The sequence below is a fragment of the Papio anubis genome, chromosome 4, assembly GCF_008728515.1.
Source record: "Papio anubis isolate 15944 chromosome 4, Panubis1.0, whole genome shotgun sequence".
In the NCBI taxonomy this organism is placed as follows: domain Eukaryota; kingdom Metazoa; phylum Chordata; class Mammalia; order Primates; family Cercopithecidae; genus Papio; species Papio anubis.
In genome coordinates, this window is record NC_044979.1 from 35,663,470 (window position 1) to 35,682,616 (window position 19,147).

A 19,147-nucleotide genomic window follows, 5' to 3' on the forward strand; every position below is an offset into this window, starting at 1 on the left:
TACCTGATGTAAATGATGAGTTGATGGGTGCTGACGAGTTGATGGGTGCAGCACACCAACATGGCACAAGTATACATATGTAACAAACCTGCATGTTGTGCGCATGTACCCTAGAACTTAAAGTATTAAAAAAAAAAAGAAGAAGAGGATGGCCAAAGTAGAATTCTATATGCAGCAAAAATACTTTTCAAAGATTAAAACAAAATAATCCAGACTTCATTACGAACCTAAAATAAAAGAAATAGTTATTTAGATAGAAGAAAAATTATTCTAGAGAGAAAAAAACCAGAGGAAGGCATAAAGGATAACACTAGTGGAAATTGGGGGATAGGGCATAAATAGAAATTACTCCTTCACAAAACAATACTAGTAATGTCACTGGGGTTTTAAATACATGTAGAATTTAAATTTATGGCAACAATGATTCTAAAAGCATCATTATAAAAATTATCAATTTTAGAAATAAAAGAGCCCTAACAGAACTGAAAACATAAAAGAATATGAGAAAAATTTTACATTAATGAATCTGACAACTTAGAAGCAATGAACAAATTCCTTGGAAAATACAATGCACCAAAATTAGTATAAGAAAAAATATAAATAAATACTCTGAAATCTGTTGAAGAAATTAATCAATTATTTTTTAAAAAACAAAGAAAACTATTTTCCCCAAAAGCTTCACTAGTGAAAATTTTCAAATATTTACAGAAGGAAATAGCAATCTTAGGCAAACTCTTTCCCAAGAATTAGAGAAGTGAATAGTTCCCATTTTATTTTATACAAACATGAATATTACAAGAAAGAGAAATTACAGGTCACCATCTCTTGTAAATATATACATGTATGCAAAGATCCTTTTAAATTTTATCAAATTAAGTATAGCAACACATTAAAAGGATAATAAATGCATTATTACTTACTGGGGTTTATCTCCGGAATGCAGGGTTGCGTAGCCATGCAAAATCAATAAGTATAATTTGTTATATTAACAGACTAAAGGAGAAAAGACATATGATTTTAATAAATGTGAGAAAAAGTGTTTGGTGAGATTCAACACCTACTCATGATTTTTAAATAAAAATTATTAGCATACTGGGGCCAGAAAGGAACACACTTGCTCTTACACTGTTGTCTGTGAAAAATCCATAGCTAACAGTATACTAAATAATGAATGAGTAAATGTTTTCACCCTGAAGTCAGGAACAAAACTCTCATGAATTCTATTCAACATTGTATTAGATGTCCTAGCATGTGTAATAAAACAAGAAAAAGAAATAATGGGTAAAAAGATTAGAAAGAAGTAAGCAAACTGTTTATTTGCAAATAACATGGATATGTACATATTTTGAAATCCAGAAACCACACAAGAAAACTAAAACCAATAAATGGGTTTGTCAGTGGTGCAGGATTAACAAGGTTAATATAAAATATCAATTGTTTTTCTGTATGCTGGCAATGAATAGTTGCACTTGAAATGGCCTGTGGTCCTGTCTTCAGAACCCCTGGTGGTGCAGAAGGGGCCCTGGCCATGGTCGGCAGGGGCAGAGTGATGCCCAGGCTCCTGATGGATGGCTTAGGTGAGAGTAATTTTGGCTATGCTGTAGTCCTCCTGCTGGGTGGGCTGGGTTGCTGCCAGTGGCTGGGACTTCAGTCACATGGCAGCAGCAGCCTGCAACCATGGCAGATGCGGGTGAGGTAGACTTTCCTTAGAGCACCCTGAAAACGTACAGCCACCCTGCTGCTGAGGTGACAGGGGTTACTGCCAGTGGCTCTGGCTTTGGCCCTAGCAATAGCAGCCAACAGGGACAGTGGTTACTAATAGCTCTACTGAGTGACAGTGGCTCTACTAAGGATGTCAGTGGGGCTCCAGGAATGTGGAGATGCAGGGGCTGTTGGACCTCAGGGGAGGATGCAGTCTGGAGGGGACTGGACTTTCAAAATGGTGCTGTGCTAACTAGGGGTTAGGGAGATACTCAAAGATCCTTTTAAATTTTATCAAATTAAGTATAGCAACATATTAAAAGGATAATGAATGCCTTATTGTGCACTGTGATCTCCCTCTCTGGAGCAAGGCCCTTGTGCTGTTTTCAGGCAACTCCTTAAGTCAGTCTCAGTGGCCCAGAGGGTGGAAAGGCTCTCCTGTATCTAGCATGGCAGGAGTCCACCCTGAGAATCCGGACCTCTGGAAGATCTCTCACTTACCTTTTTTGCCACACTGGGGACCCTCTCTGGGCTCCCAGCCAATCCTGGCCCAGTAAGCTACCTTATTTTCCTCTCCTTCCTTGCTTCAGGTGTTTTCTGTCACTTCTCTGTTGAATTCCAGTGTTCTCTTTTAGATGATCTATTAGACGTATGATTATGTACTCACTATTTGGGTTCTTCTTTGTGGAGGAAGCAAATGACAGTTGGCCCTCGAGTTAGCCATCTTGATGTCTCTAAATTTGTGTTTCTATTGTTTTATTAATTAATATTTTTGATTCATGGTTGGTTGACTCCACAGATTTGGAACTCACAAATATGGATAGCCAATTATGCTTTAAATACCATTCGCATTTCTCCAAACAAGTCAAAAAAAACTATAGTTGGTATTTATGATTTCTTTCCTTCATTATCTCTTCAATGTTGCCTTTGCCCTTAGTCACCAACTCAGCTGATCAAGGTTTTTTTGACAGGGAAGGAGAACCAAATTTTATTCCTTAATGAAGTGAACCCTTGATGACCCTGCCTGAATGGATTTGCTTTAGTATGCCATTAACTCTAGTGAACATGATAGTACAAGAGGGCAATAGGGGATCACCAGGTTTCAGCTATACTCATCTCAGCCCTTATTATTTATTTTGCTATGATATACTCTGAAAATGCCTTCTGCTGCTTTTTATAATCTTGAGAAGGAACCAAAAATACATATATGAACACAAAATTGTCTTTAGATAACATAAATAATATTACTTCCCTATCGATACATTGCTATTTTTCAAAAATGTGCAGATGCACTTCTGATTAATAACATGAAGTTTTGTTCTCACATATAAGTAGGCTAAATAATAGGTACATGAAATAATAGACATTGTAGACTCCAAAAAGTGGGAAGATAAAAGAGTGGGGTAAGGGATGAAAAATTACCTATTGCGTACAATGTACACTATCTGGGTGATGAGTACACTAAGAGCCCAGACTTTGCTGCTGTGCAATATACCCATGTAACAAAACTGCACTTGTACCCCTAAATCTACAAAAATAAAAAAGTTCAAGGAAGTTTATTTTATTATTTCACTCATTTAACAGTTATTTATTAAGTGCACACATGTGACATGTGCTATTTTAGGCACAGGTGTTCCAGGAGTATATGTACACAAAACTTTTCCTGATCCAGCCTAGGAACCCTTTTCAACAGTTTGCTGTTGTCACATGTGCCATTCTTATCTAATTTCACATCTCCCACCATGAGGTAAAAGCAACAACTCTTCATTATTCACAGGGCTTAGAATTTATTAGATTGAAACAATATAGATTTTCATGCCTCTGCAATCTCCTAATATCTCTTATTAGGGATGGTTATATGATGACCTATGACACTGTGTTATTCATTTAGCTATCCCTGAATGCAGACTCCCAATAATTTTCTTAAAAATTGTTATTGTGGTTCACTGATAATGACCACAAATGCAGGTATTAACCACAGCATGTGGGGAAATATGAACAATAATTTGCTTTCTGATTATGTTAAATTTGCTATTCAGGATTTTATAATTATATGTTTATATAAACATATAACAACATATTTTACAACAATTTCTTCTTTTGAACTCCTTAAGCTATAATTGCTGCATTCCTAGAAAACTTTATATTTTGATACTGATCTCATTTTTACCTTTCATAAATCAACAGTGAGGAAAGATACATAAAGAGACCTTGGGCAGAGTGAGAAGAATGTTCCTTCTTCACAAGGACTGTCCATCTTTCATCTGGCATGGCCTAAGATTGACTGCATGAATACGACTTTACCACACTGATCAGCGGTGAAAAAGACATCAGCTGAACGGGCCTGTGGAAGTTGCAAAGAAATAGCCTTGGAAGACCTCAGGGGAGACAGATGTAGTCACTTGCAGAGGACTGCCTAACACATGGTACAGAGCCCTAGGAGGAATTGGGTGACTTCCCCGAGTGCCAGTGGCAGGGGAGGGGGAGAAAAGGAAAGTACATAAAGAATGCCTGCCATCACTCTTACTACCCTTGCATGCAACAGACCACAGACAGTACCACATCAGTGCAGAAATTGGTGAGAGGCAACACATGGGCACAGATACGCAGCTCAAGAAACAGCAGTGGACTGTCAGTAGTCCAGACCCCTGCAGTTGTTCTCTGTCCAAAATGAAGCCCAAATCAGCACATCAGCCTGTTCTGTCATCAATCTAATCTTAAGGGGTCTCATGAAAGAAACAATGCATCAGGTGGTAGGAATGACTTGCTCACAAAGGCACCTTCCTGTAACCAGAACCTGGCTACAGGACCATAGCATGAATTTGGAGCTTCTCGGGGCATCTGGTAGATGTGGGGCAGAGGATTGTGAAGCATACCAAAGAAAAACAGGAAATGGAAAACAAAAATCCCTGTCCAGACTGGAAGCATACCACCCAGATAGCACTACATGCTCTGGCTAATTACAGACAACACAGGGGCACTTAGAAAATGTCAAGAAAGGCAGTCCAAAATGTGGCCTGAGGTTAAGGGCCCAGCACAGGGACCCTGCTTGCCTAGATCTAGGAGAAGCATGCTCCTGGAGTCCTGTGATCCAACCTTGGTCTTTATCAGAAGCCAGCAACAAGTGAGAAGCTGTTTCTTAAAAGAAAGATATTTTCTTTCCAAAGACAACATAAAATATACTGTTTGTTTTACAGCAAAATAGTTGTAAAAAGGTAGAGGCTTGTGCATTATTTTCTTACATCATAGGTTTCATAAGTTTGCCAAAGTCAGTTTAAGTGCCAGTGCATCTGCTGGGTCATGTGTGTCGAGAGAGTAATTTGCACTCCATTTTCAACCAGCTAAAGAGACTTGTTGCTCCACATCCCACCCAAAGCAGATGTCTTATGGGATATCTGCTGAAGACATTAGAGTAACTTACTCAAATAAGATACCAATGGTTTCCAAACCTCAAAGAGGTTCACTAAGCATTGTGCCTCTTTCTTAAAACAGTAAGGAGTGCAAATTATAGCAACTTTTAACTTTAGAGGGGCTATTTCAACTTATTTGAGATTACTGGACACCAGGAACTTCACTGAGGTGGCAGGCTACCCTACTTTTACAGGCTTTGTTTACTATTCCTTGCATGCATGTGTGTATCCATGATATCTGCAATACCTGATACCTGCTCTGATTATATCAGCAATATAGTGGCCTAGTATGCTATCTTGTAGGATGATGAGATGATTGAGGTTCTTGTGGATTAAACTGTAGCTTAAATCAAGGGAGTCAATATTGTTTTTAGGTAGGATAACAATGCTATGTTGCTATCCCTCCTAGATAAAAGTAAACTGCTTTTGATATTCTCTCTTTGCTGGATATAGAGAGCAATTGTTACCAGCTAAATTGTTTCACAGTAGGCTTTGTTGATTTGGTCACATAAAGAGAATATATCTACAACATCAGCTGTTGTTGAAGTCATCACCTGATGAAATTTACAATTATATTCTACCATTCTCTAAGACCCTGCTGTTTTCTAAACAAACCAAATAGACAAATTGAATAGGGATATGATAGGAATCACCATCCCTGCATATTTCAACTTGTACATGGTAGAACTAATCTTTGCAGTTCTCCTAGAATGAGTTTGATTTTGGATTCAAATTTTGGTAAGGGGAAGGAGTCCCAGAGGCTTCTATTTAGCCCTTCCTCTAATAGTCATAATAGTCATGACTTCATGTGCTAGGCAGCCAACACAGCAATTCCACCAGGTGTTAAGTATATCTATTTGAAATACACACATATACATGCAAAGACACATGGAAGCACTTAGAAAAAAATACAGGATATTTCTGGGAACCACTAGGCCCACTGTGAGACAGTCATGAACCAAAATTCCTTTTATCACCTGTGGTCTAGTTGAGAAAGACATTCTGGGTCCCCAAGAATTGGAACTAGCTCATTGTTAGTATCTAATTACCTTTCCCAACAAAGTTTATGTGTTTCTCTTTCCCAATGCATACATTTTTTTTTTTTTCCTTTTAGTAAATGTTATTGATTCCCTTGGAGTGGGCTAGGGGAATTTTCTGGTACATGTTTATAATGTTATTTTGCCTATCCTTCAGTTAATGTGTTTTGGGTCTATGAAATGAATTAAGTCTGTGAACTACCTTGAATCTGGTAATAAGATGAGGGACAAGGCTGGGACTGGGGTGAGGCAAGCGACGTGCCTAGAGCACAAAATTTCACTCTGGTTCGTGCAAGTGTTGTTACTGCATCAAACCTTGTATCTTAGATGATTTTCTTGCCTCATCCTATTCCCAGCTTTTCAAGGGAGAATGGTTGCTGTGGTCTGAATGTGCCCCTGAAAAATTCATATGTTGAAATCCTAACCACCAAGGTGATGGTTTTACGACATGCGGTATTTAGGAGGTGATTAGGCTATAAGGGCAGACCCCTTATGAATGAAATTACTTTCCTTATAATAAGGCCTCAGCAAGACCCTCACCCTTTTTGCTATGTTAAGACACAGCAACAAAACGCAATTTGTGAACTAGAAAATGGGCCCTCACCAGGCACCAAATCCGCCAGTGCCATGTTCTTAGACTTTCCACCCTTCAGAACTGTAAGAAACAAATTGTTCTTGTTTATAAGCCACCTAGTCTACGATATTTTGTTATAGCAGCCTAAATGGACTAAGACGACGATTCTTTTGTTATTTTTTTTAATTCAAGCCTTTTTTTTTTTTGACAGACCTAGAGTGTTGTTTTTGTTGTTATATAGTTCAAATGAAATGTTAATAGATTGTCCATACAATTTGGTCTTAAAGATCTCATCATCAATAAACCCTATGTGTCAGATCATGTTGATTATCTCCACAACTATTGTCTTAGATTGGAGAAATGCCAGGTCTTTTTCAGGTATGATCCTATAACCTTCACGGAAGAGACTTACTGAGGCTATAAATTCAAATCAAATTACAGGCCAGGCGTGGTGCCTCATGCCTGTGATCCCAGCATTTTGGGAGGCCGAGGTGGGTATATCACTTGAGGTCAGGAGTTAGAGACCAGTCTGGCCAAAATGGTGAAATCCTATCTCTATAAAAAAACACAAAAGTTAGCAGATATGCTTGCTTGTACCCAGGAGACAGAGGTGGCAGTGAGCTGAGATTGTGCCACTGCACTCCAGCCTTGGCGACAGAGCAAGACTGCATCTAAAAAAAAAATTATAATCTTAATAGGTTTTAGGATCTGATTTTTCTGCTATGCCAATTAAATTAGAAGAAATCCTTTTAGAGCAGTCACAGAAAAATCCCTGATACTTTGACCAAATCTTAAACAAAAATTTAACATGTGACTTTGTTGTTTTCTTTTTTTTCATTTTACTTATGCACTACAGTTAGAAGCAGCCTTACATTCTCTCCACCCTTTATAATAGTCAATGGGCACAGACTCTTCTGTCTGCAACCTTACCTTCAGTAGGCACTTTTCTGTTGAGCACAGATAGTACTATAACTTTTCATAACAGAAGGTCATGGACTTCTGGAGCCTCTTCATGGTCACTGTGTCCTCGTTACCTTAAAATTTAACCAAAAAGATAAACAGTCTCCACTTCCTTGAGGGTCCATTTCCTGCAGTCATTTCTGGTAGCAGTAAATGTATCAGTCAGGGCCCCCAGTCATAAACAACACAATCTACTATCATGAGTCTAAGCAAAAAATGAATTTATCAAAAGACATAAGCTAATTCACAAACTCTCTGGAAGGGCCAGGGAGCTACACCCTGAAATCACGCAGCTAGAAACAAATGCCCATTCACGCTGTGCAGGCTGCTCTAGTCTTGGTGCATGTGAAGCTGAGGAAGCAATGCTGAAAGCTCCCCCAGTACCACACCATAGAATACAACATAATTCCCCCACATCTGGCCATTTCCTCACATTATCCACATATATACATCTAATTGCAGAATCTAGTCAAAATCAACACCTTTTTGCAAGGGAGTCTAAGATTAGGAGTTTTCTTTTTCTGTCTTGGGAAAACACAACTCATGATAGACGGAAGCTATCAAAATGGAAGGATAGTATCTTAAGAAGTTGGGCAATCACTGCCTTTTAAGGCTACTATACACTATTGCCCAAGGAAAGCTGCCTTTCACCTCCTTAGTCTGAGAGAAAGCCCACATTTAAAGGCGTATTCTGAAATTAACTCTCGTTTCAGTAGTGAAAATATGCTAAATATCCTTTTTATCATTGAATTATTTTGGAAAAGGCATTGTTAATCTTGTTTGCTTTTTAGATGCACATGTAAAGTAGGAGAGAAGCTGACATATAAGGGCAAAAGTTTTATACACATATAATGAATAGCATAAAATAAGTACATATTTATTTGGAGAGATCTAGGTCTCAGTCATTTTCTGATTTAAGCTTAAAATTCCCAGTTTAAGTGTACAAATGATATGCAACTTGTGTTGTTTCCCTAATTAACTAAGAACTTTTGTACACGTTTAAGCTATTATTAAAAAGTGTTTGCAAAATGGTCAAGATTATAATATTGCTGAATTATATAAAAGTCCTTTTCAGGTTGAGCTAACATTTTACTTTAGCACAAAAAAGAGATATTTTAGAACACATGAAACAATATTTTTAGTTTTTCTCATTTTGTTACCAAATTTCAAACCTTACATGGAGGTTATTATATTTGACACCCTATATTCCTGTGATTAGAGATGTGTATATATATATGAGGGCTAGGCATGCTGTGTGTCTGCGCTTTGTCTAAATATTATGCAGAAGTTTGTAGAGTTAAATGTACATAGGTTTAATTCATGCAAGGTAAACAATAAGTGCTCTCTTTTATACAATATGCATTGCATCTGGACCTTAAACATATAAAAATGGTCAGTGAAACTTCTGTGAACATGAAGAAATTATTTTAAAAGGCATTGAAACAAAAAAAAGAAGCTGGGCAATCATAACTAACAATTGTCTGGTAGTTTCAGAAGCTAATGATAAAGTAACAGTTCATCCCAACATTATGCACATTTTCTTTATTTTCCAGAGGATATTTCAAACTCTTTTTTGAAGCTAGTTTCTGTATCTATTTATCTATCTATCTAGCTAGCTAGCTAGCTAGCTATCTACCTATCTACCTAACTATCTACCTATCTCTGTACATATCTTGTATACTTCTTAAAAGCAGAAAATATATTTTTCCCTTTTGTGTCTAACATAGCTCCAACAATTGCACCTGGCTCATAATAGACTGTCAATACCTGCTTGCAGAAAGAATGAGTGGATGGAACTATGTCAGATTTATCAGACTCACAGCATAAAAGCCATTCTAAAGCATAGGGATTATTTTTTGCTTCAAATTATGCCATTTTCTGTACCTCCAATTATCCCCATTACAGTCCTTTGCATTTTTTGGGAAAATTATTTAAAACTATAAGAGGTTTTATCACATTATTGCTTATAATAAAGAAACATTAGAGACAAGCTAAATGTCCAATGATAATGCCCCAATTTAATATGTTTATGTATATTATCTTAAATAACTGACTACCCTCTAGTTATTAAAAATTGTCACAGTGTACATCTCCTATTTTAACTGCCAAGAATTTATTCTTCTTTCATTTAATAGTAGCATCCAAATTTTTCTTTGGGATATATCCCTGCCAACATTGGACATAACCTTGATGGTGACCACCTTCTCTTGGACCAATGGTAAGCATGTGAGCTAGGACTGGACAGATGTTCTGGGCATACAATTTGAAAGGCAAGAGCTCTGAAGTTGAAATTTATTCATCTTATTTTGAATAAATTATGCATTGCATTCTTCTCTCTCAATTCATGAAGCAAGATGATTCCTTGAAACTCTTCTTTATATTTTCTTAAATTTTGCAACTTTCCCTGCATTGTGCACATAAGTTATTTTTCTGTTTAAGATAACTAGATCTCGTCTTTTGTAAACAAAAACCCTAAATGATAAAATTGGGTTTTAGAAGAATGTTTTGTTGACCTGGAGAAAGAGTTACAACAAATTACTCCATGAAAAAAGTAACTTGCAAAGCCATGTAATATGTTCAATACAAATTATACATGAATACATGTATATAAAAAACATTATAAATGCATATATTAAAATATAATTAGTTTTTCTAGGAGATGGTGCCATTAATTTTTATTGTATTGTCTTTGTTAATTCTTCTTTTTCAAATATTTTAGAATACCTATATATTATTTTGTCAATCAGAAACATACTTCAAAACAGAAAAAACTTTCATTCTTGATTTTAAATATCAATTACTTAATTAAAAAACTTATGAAGAATGCTAAATTAATTTGAGAACCAAAGGAAAGAATAAATCTGAGTTTATTTACCCAAATAAGAACCTGAAGCTTCAACATAGAGAGACAAATTGACCATAGCCAGTGTACTTGGTTTATGACTTAGACAGGCATCAGTTAAGTAGGGAAGATGACTAGCTCTTTTGGAGGATTTAATTCTACTATTAACTTTGGCCATGGCTGATGAAACTAGAATATTTCTCCCAATAGCCCCCTAAATCCTTTCTATCTCTTCAACTCTCATAGCTTCTCTTTTTTGTATTGCTTCATTACAACTTGTAATAAACCAAATTCGAATCTCCTTAAGCAAAAAAAAAAAAAAAGAAAGAAAGAAAAAGAAAAGAAAGAAAAAAAATGATTTATAAACTTCAGTAATAAAAATGTCCAAGGATAGAAGTAACTTCATACCTGGCATTCAAATAATATATTCAGGAGTCAATCTCCCGATATTAATTCTGTTTTCATCTGTATTGGCTTAAAATTTATAAAGGCTCTCTTGGTGATGCCCCAAAAGCTCCAAATCTCTGTCTTTTCTGATTAAGTGTAACATAAAAAATATTTTTGTTTTCAACAACTCAAAGTACCAAACTGAGTCTTCTGGGACAATGAGTCATGTGCCCATCTACGAACAAATCACTGTTGACCAAGGGATTCTGATTGGCCAGGCCAGACTCACCCACCCATGGGGCCAGAAGGGCGTCAGTCTATCCCATCATGTGAAGTAAAAGCAGGGGTGGAATGGATGCCCAAGGGCAACATTAGTTCTGTCACCAGAAGGGTAATCCATTTGAAGCAGGCAAAACTAGCAAATATTTACCTCACCATTTCTTTTTAAAATCTATACAAGCATGAAAAGATGAGAGTGAGGATTGAAGTTTTGAAACTTGACAGTTCTTTTCTCTTTGAAGCTCTGTGTACAAAGAAAATGACCACCATGAAACAAATGGAATGTCAGAAAATCTGAGCTTTGCTCTTAGTAATATCAAAACAAGATTATTTAATATCTCTGAGCATCAGTTTTATCATTTGAAAACTGTGGGAGGGAGAGAAGAGTGTGAGAGAACTGATTAAGATGTCCTCTAAAGGCCCCTTGTAACTGAGTTGTTTGGCTTTAAAATGCATTTTAAAACTTTTTTGTCTTCTCTCTCATATTAGCCTCGAAATACACTTTGAAACTCTTTGTGTCCCTCCTTTCCCACCAGGAACTCCTCTGTACTGTGCTTGCTTATCTAATTATGTGCTTGCTTAAAATTTCCAGGGGCTAATCTTAAAATAAAACAGGCGTGGAGACCCAGCTATGCAATTCTTCCCATGTAGAGATCGCCCCAAGGCTGTTAATCTACGACCAGCCATTGTCAACATGGTGTCAGCACATACTCCAGGTGGACAATAACTCAAGACAGCCATTGGAACAAGACACACAGATGCTGCACTCTGCCCCACTCCTGTATGTTTCTCACACCAGTTTTCCCTTTTTAAACCCCTTCATTCAGCCTAAACTTTTGAGATGATTCTTTTGAGGCCTGAGCCCAGCCATCTCCCAAGTGCTATTATCTGAATAGAATTGTTTTCCTTTCATCGTACCTCAACTGTCCTATTTTGGCTTTTGAATAGTGAGCAGCCAGACCTGAGTTCAGTTACACCATCAGTACCAAAATTCTATCTTTCTTGATCTTTTAAGATTATTGATTAGATAAAATTTTGGGGTTTTTTCCCCCTTTAAGAAAGTGTTATTTCTAATACATCATGCCTTATTTAAAAAAAAAAAAATACACCATGGGAATAAGGTTATTGCTTGATGATCAGGTGTTGAGTAAAAACAAAACTGTAATATCTGATGACAAATATGTAAGGAACATTTTTTCTAAAAGCGTGAATACATATTTTGATGGGATTGTTTTTCAGACCTGACAGACTAACACATGATTTGGATGCTTTTGCAGGAAAAGGATAATGTGTTAGGAACGAATTAGAGCTCATTATGAAAACATGGTGCACTAATACCAGGTACAGAAATTATGCCATCAGAGTCCAAAGAGTGACCAGCAAATTATAATTTTCATTTTTCAGTGCTCTCTAAAGAGGATGCTATAGAACCTTTGATAGGAAAATTATAAGAGCTATCCTTTATTGAACATCTGCTATATGTCAGCTGTTTTGTGTGTTCTTCTTTACACTCTATTATAAACCATGTTATGCTGTAATCCCAGCACTTTGGGAGGCCGAGACGGGCGGATCACGAGGTCAGGAGTTTGAGACCATCCTGGCTAACACGGTGAAACCCCGTCTCTACTAAAAATACAAAAACTAGCCAGGGCGAGGTGGTGGGCGCCTGTAGTCCCAGCTACTCGGGAGGCTGAAAGGCAGGAGGAATAGGCGTAAAAACCGGGAAGTGAGCTTGCAATGAGCTGAGATCCGGCCACTGCACTCCAGCCTGGGCGACACAGCGAGACTCCGTCTCAAAAAAAAAAACAAAAAACCATGTTATGGTATTATGTATAGTGACTATAAGGTAAAATACACATATGAGAAAATTAAGGCTCAAAGAGATTAATAACTTACGCAGCTCACAAATCTGGTAATTAGCAGAGATGGATCTGTTCTCAGGTCTCTTGCATCTTATGAGTATGTTGTTGTTTTCACTTTGAGACCATTCCTTTTTGTAATCTCCAAAGAGAGAGTGTCTCACAATCTTGCCTTGTATTTGGAAAATTGTTCCCTAGAAATATCTTTGGCACATTTGAATTTCAGGCAAATGTATACCAATTGATGGACAGTCTATAATAATGCAGGAGGAGTCACAGCTTTTTTATAAATTGCTATTATCTGGCAGAGAATACAAAACATTGACCTTAAAACGAGTGAATTGTTCGTAAGTGGGAGCTGAACAACGAGAACACATGGACACAGGGAGGGGAACATCATACACCGGGCCTGGTGGGAGATGGGGGACTAGGGGAGGGATAACATTAGGAGAAATACCTAATGTAGGTGACAGGTTGATGGGTACAACAAACCACCATGGCATGTGTACACCTATGTAACAAACCTGCACATTCTGCACATGTAACCCAGACCTTAAAGTATAATAATAATTTTTTAAAAAGAGTAAATTGGCTCTTATTTCTAAACCCAGACATGCAGTTAGTAGTGATCTTGCAGAAACTGTGTTACTAGAACGTCTTGCAGAAACATTACATTTGGTTACTAATATAGGATATGTTTAAACATAGCAGTATTAATTTCTCTTTGTTTTTCATGTTATCCATGGCAATACAAAACAAAACAAAACAAACACACACACCCCTTATTTGAAGGAACATGCCTCTGAAGCAAGAAGCACAAACTAACTTAGCAGCTGAAAGTCTCCTACTCTTAGGAATGGTGAATTTTTCTTATTAAATCAGTGGACATAGGTCAGCAGAGCTGCCTCCAATGGTAATTTTGGATGAATCGAGCCCAAAGGCAATCAAGGCAAAGGTTCCCTATGTGCATGTTAATTTGAGTGTCTCACAGTGCCAAAGGCAGTAGCAGAACCCACAGCAATGAACATGCTAATAAAGTAGCTGGATAGCCGAACAGGGAAACAGAAGCTGAATAGGTCACTAGTCTTAGTTCAGCTGCAAGGTTGCTTTCTATTCTAAATTTTCACAGCAAAGTATTATACAAGCTCAGGTAAATCTCAAGAGGTTAAATAATGATTCACAAGCCAATTAGAATGTTTCCATTTTAGATGTAGTCATTATTTTGGTAATGTCATTGATTGCTTAATTCTGCTAGTTTCTTTAACAGCAAAGGGAAATGGAAACCATTCCTGTAATTGCCAATATACAGCTTTACACAGAAACTAGTTGAACTGGAATGAAACCTATGCCAGGCTTTCAGTTAATGAGGTTTCTCAATCAATCCTCAACAGTTGCTGAGTGCCCGCTCTAGGGTACTCCAGGTAAACTGTGTCGTTAGATTTTTTTATGTAGTACCACATAAGAACTTGGAAGAAAAGGAAATGAGTTTGCCTTAAGAGACAAACTTTGAAAATCAATGTAAGCAAATTTGCCTCAGATTGAATAGCTCCCCTGGCTAATGGTAATCTGATTGAATGAAACATATTAAAGGAAGAATGTGTTAATGGCTGGAAAAGTGAGTTTGCTGATGGTGGATGCGGAGTGGTTGTGAGAGACTGAAAAGCAAAGGTAGAAAGCAAATTCCCAACATCTAGAAGGACAGCCAACTCAAGCATGATGCAAATTCAGCATTGGAATATCCCAATTCTGAGGGCAAATACAAATTAAAAGTAAGAGGCTTAATTCTCCCTGTTAAAAATAAGGGAGGAGACTATTCTCCCCTTCTCTTTCCTTCAAGCATTTACTTTTAAAAGCTTGTAAACTCTTTCTCTTCTTTTTAAAATATATGTGATTCCTTTTACAAATTTAATAAGCCTCTTGCCAGCCTAATGACCCAAAAATGTCCTTCTCAAGGACCTTAGAACCACCTCTTTGAAATATAATCATCAAGGAACATAGCACTCTATCTCCCAGTTTCTGTAGGAGAATGGGAGCTAACATCAGTGGAAGCCTCATTCCAAGTTGCAAAATTATCTCCTGTCATAAATATGTGAGAAATTGATTTTTCTTTTGAATAAAGCCAATAAACTGACACAGAGTCACCCCAATTACCAAGTGAAATGAGGACAAACTAGGTGTGACAAATGGTGCTGTTAAGTTCTCCCACTGGAAACCTACTTATTCTTCATCTTGAGAACATGTATGAAATGGACTGTATCTGTTGGCTACAAGAGGGTGAGATCTCTTTTTGCCTTTGCAGTCTCTTTAATAGATTGCCTGTGATTCACATCACATTGTGGTTTAATGCATTTTCAATAATAAAACTGTTTTATTTCTCTTTTCATCTTTGCAGTAAGGTTTTCTGGATTGGGCAGAGGTTTTGTTTCTAATTATATTTTACCAACACAACTTCCTTTGCTATGGTTCCATGTTTATTCCAAACTCCTGACTATAAGTGATTTTTCCAAAAACGATTGTGTCCAATGCATTAAACAGGTGCAAAGATGTTGATTTGTATGATTATTCTTTTCATTGGACAATAATAAGCATTTGATTATACAGATCGGCCTCAATGAGTTTGATTATTAGTAATCCATTCTTAAAGAAGAGTTTGTTCTTGATATGCTATCAAGTTTCTACGTTTATGGGTCTGAGAACCAACTTCCAGTCTCTGATGAATTGCCAAGATTAATGCTATTCTGTGAGGAATAAACAGCCAACAGGCCTTCCCTAGTGAATTTAGACATGCACATTTTCATACAAAATTTCTTCAGAAACAAGAAGATATGAGATTGGAAAAATGGTCTCCCTATCAAGAATTGATAAATGTTCAAAGAAATGTTGTCTGTTCAGGTGTTGCTCTTAGCTTTGGACTGAAAAAAGGTAAATATTCGTGAGCCTTCGAATTTCAATCTGGGATATCCAGCTGAATTCATCAAGGTAGAAAGAAACAGGTATTATACTAAGGAATAAAGAAAAAATAAACTCATTATTGTACAGTGTCCCCTTCCTAACATCTCAGACACAGGGATTGGTAGACAGCAGATGGAGGATACCACTTTATTTTGACCTTAGCATTAGTGTCCACTGTTTCACGTGTACAACAGCGTAGTGCTTTTGGTTTTGTTCTTTAACTTAACAACCTCATCACTAGCAGAATATGATAATCTATAATTTACAGAGATTTATGTTATGTACCTATGGAAATTCCTGAAAAGTATGCTTGAGTATCCAGACTCTTATGTAGCATTGAAAGAGAAAAGAAACATCAATTTTCTGAGAGATTTCAAGACCCATTCATTATCCAGAGCTGACCTTTTAACTTGATCACATACTTGGGTCATTGCTCCTTCACTTGAAGCCCTAATGAAAAGCTCTCGACTCCATTTATTCTATGCTCATTTTGTCATCTAGCCTCTTAAAATAGTAGCATGCCTTTTCCCAGAGCAACTTGACCTTAATATAACAGCTTTTCTCTGTTGACCAAAAAAAGCAAACTCTGTAAATATTTATAGAGGTTTATTCTGAGCCAGGCCTGAGTGACCATGGCCCAAGGCACAGTCTCAGGAGGTCCTGAGAACATGTACCCAAGGTGGTGGGGTTACAGCCTGGTTTTGTACATTTTTTAGGGAGACATAAGACATCAATCAGTATATGTGAGGTATACATTGGTTTGGTTCAGAAAGGCAGGACATCTCAAAGGATGGAGGTGTTTCTAGGCCATAGGTGGACCCAAAGATTTTCTGAATGGCAATTGATTGAAAATGTTAAGTTAATTTCTAAAGACCTGGAATCAATAAGAAAGGAGTGTCAGGGTTAAGATAAGGGGTGTGGAGACCAATATTCTTGTGAAGTCTCTTAGGTAGCCACCCTTAGAGACAATAGATGGCAAATGTTTCCTATTCATACCTTTAAAAGGTGCTAGATGCTAGACTCTCAGTTCATCTCTTCAGGATTGGGAGGTCCTGATGGGGAAGCATCTAGTTATGTTAATAGAGATCTTTACAGATGCAAATTTCCCCCCAGGAAAGATGACTTTGCAAAGCTATTTCAAAATACGGTCAAAAAACATATTTTGGGGTAAAATATATTGATTTCCTTCATTATCTGTCATGTGATGTTATATCAGAGTAATGCTGGAAAGTAAGACATGCTACATAGGGATAAATAAAACCCATCTAATAAGATTTCTTTTTTTTTTTTTTTTTGAGATAGATCCTTGCTCTGTCGCCCAGGCTGGAGTACAGTGGCTTGATCTTGGCTCACTGCGACCTCCACCTCCCGGGTTCAAGCAGTTCTCCTGCCTCAGCCTCCCAAGTAACTGGAATTACAGGCATGTGCCACCATGCCCAGCAAATTGTTTTGTATTTCTTTTAGTAGGGGGTTTCACCATGTTGGCCAGGCTGGTTTCGAACTCCTAACCTCAAGTGATCCGCCTGTCTTGGCCTCCCAAATTGCTGGGATTACAGGTGTGAGCCACCACACCTGGCCTATCTGATAAGATTTTATGGTTTATAGAGCATGACTCCCCAGTCCCCTTAAGAATGTGGGCAAGAGAGAAAAAAGGTTCTGAGTTTAGGCCTCATTTCTATACTATATATAACCTAAACCTATGGATATAACCTCACCTAGGCACACCCAGGCTGGACACCTATATATTGCTTAAGATACAAAACCACTAAAATTTATTTTCATTTGAAGTTTGAGGTACTTAATTTAGATTCTACAGTCTCTTACCCTCCAGCTTTTCAATTACAGCGTTCTTTTTTAACTAAGAAATCTTTTAGTTTGTGAATTCTTGGTTTTACATTAGGTTAAATTCTGGTTATGAAACATTTTGGTGGTGTGCCATGGACTAAATTGTATTCTCAAAATTATTATCCATTTGAACTTTATCCAGAAACTAAAAATATTAATGAATACAGTGGCTGGTTTCACTTTAGTCTCATCCCTAGTTTCCATGCTTTGTAAGAAAAAAGGGAGTAGATGACTAGGATAATAATCTCTAAGACTTACCCCAACTTCAGTCCCCAAATGCATAACATATATAATCATTGTCCATCATACTCATCAAAGATGAAAAACAACAAATATAGAGAAAATGGGCATTTGGCAATGGGAAGAATAGTCTATACACTTTCTTCAATCTACCATATGATTTTAAAATGGAAATTAGTTGGGCAGTGGGGAGAATGAATGAGAATGGGGAATGTTAAAAACTCATTATTTTCAGATTTAATTAAACAGTGCTTCTGAACTTCACCATAATACCTGTTTATCCATCTATTTCTATATATAATCACATGAAAATACATACAACATATATATGCACACATACACACACTCACATACACAATATTTCTTTCTTTTCTGAATTACCCATAATATTTTTACCTTGCTTGTGATTGAGATCCATATTTGAAGTTTCCTTCTTAGAGCTTTTTATAAATTCTTAATCTTTTCAAAAACTTGTTTTTAAAATGCTCTATTTTATATGTTGATACAGGAGTTAAGAAGAAATTACTGGCCCAGCATGGTGGCTCTCGCCTGTAATCCCAGCACTTTGAGAGGCCGAGGCAGGCAGATCACGAGGCCAAGAGATCAAAACCATTCTGGCCAGCATGGTGAAACCCCATCTCTACTAAAAATACAAAAATTAGCTGGGTGTGGTGGTGTGTGCTTGTAGTCCCAGCTACTCGGGAGGCTGAGGCAGGAGAATCGCTTGAATCTGGAAGGCAGAGGTTGCAGTGAGTGCTACTGCACTCCAACCTGGAGACAGAGAAGACTCCGTCTCAAAAAAAAAAAAAAAGAAAAAACAGAAATTACTTAGGCAGATAGTGAGGGTACAGAAGTCCTCAGTCAAGTTTTCCTTTTAATGAAAAGCAGCCCCGAATCATTTTCTTTTCTAACAATGAGCAGCCTATAAAATCAAGCTGCAGACATATATGCTGGCATTTGTGCCAACCATGCTCAAAATGGGAGCCCCATCTTCCCTTCTCTTTATCAGCTACGTGTAGTCAGGAGCAGACAAGATGGCGCCAGTCAACGGGCGAGTTCAT

At 37.3% G+C, this 19,147-nt stretch overlaps 1 long non-coding RNA gene across 1 annotated transcript in view; it reads right to left on the reverse strand.

The window, feature by feature from the left end:
* LOC116274486 overlaps window positions 1–18,622 on the reverse strand; it is a 54,092-nt gene extending 35,470 nt beyond the window's left edge. The window contains exons 1-2 of the long non-coding RNA XR_004183152.1: window positions 18,483–18,622; window positions 7,653–7,756 (exon numbers count right to left, since the gene is read on the reverse strand). This is a non-coding gene — a long non-coding RNA (uncharacterized LOC116274486). The remainder of the gene's footprint in view (window positions 1–7,652; window positions 7,757–18,482) is intronic.
* Between the last annotated feature and the right edge of the window lie 525 nt (window positions 18,623–19,147).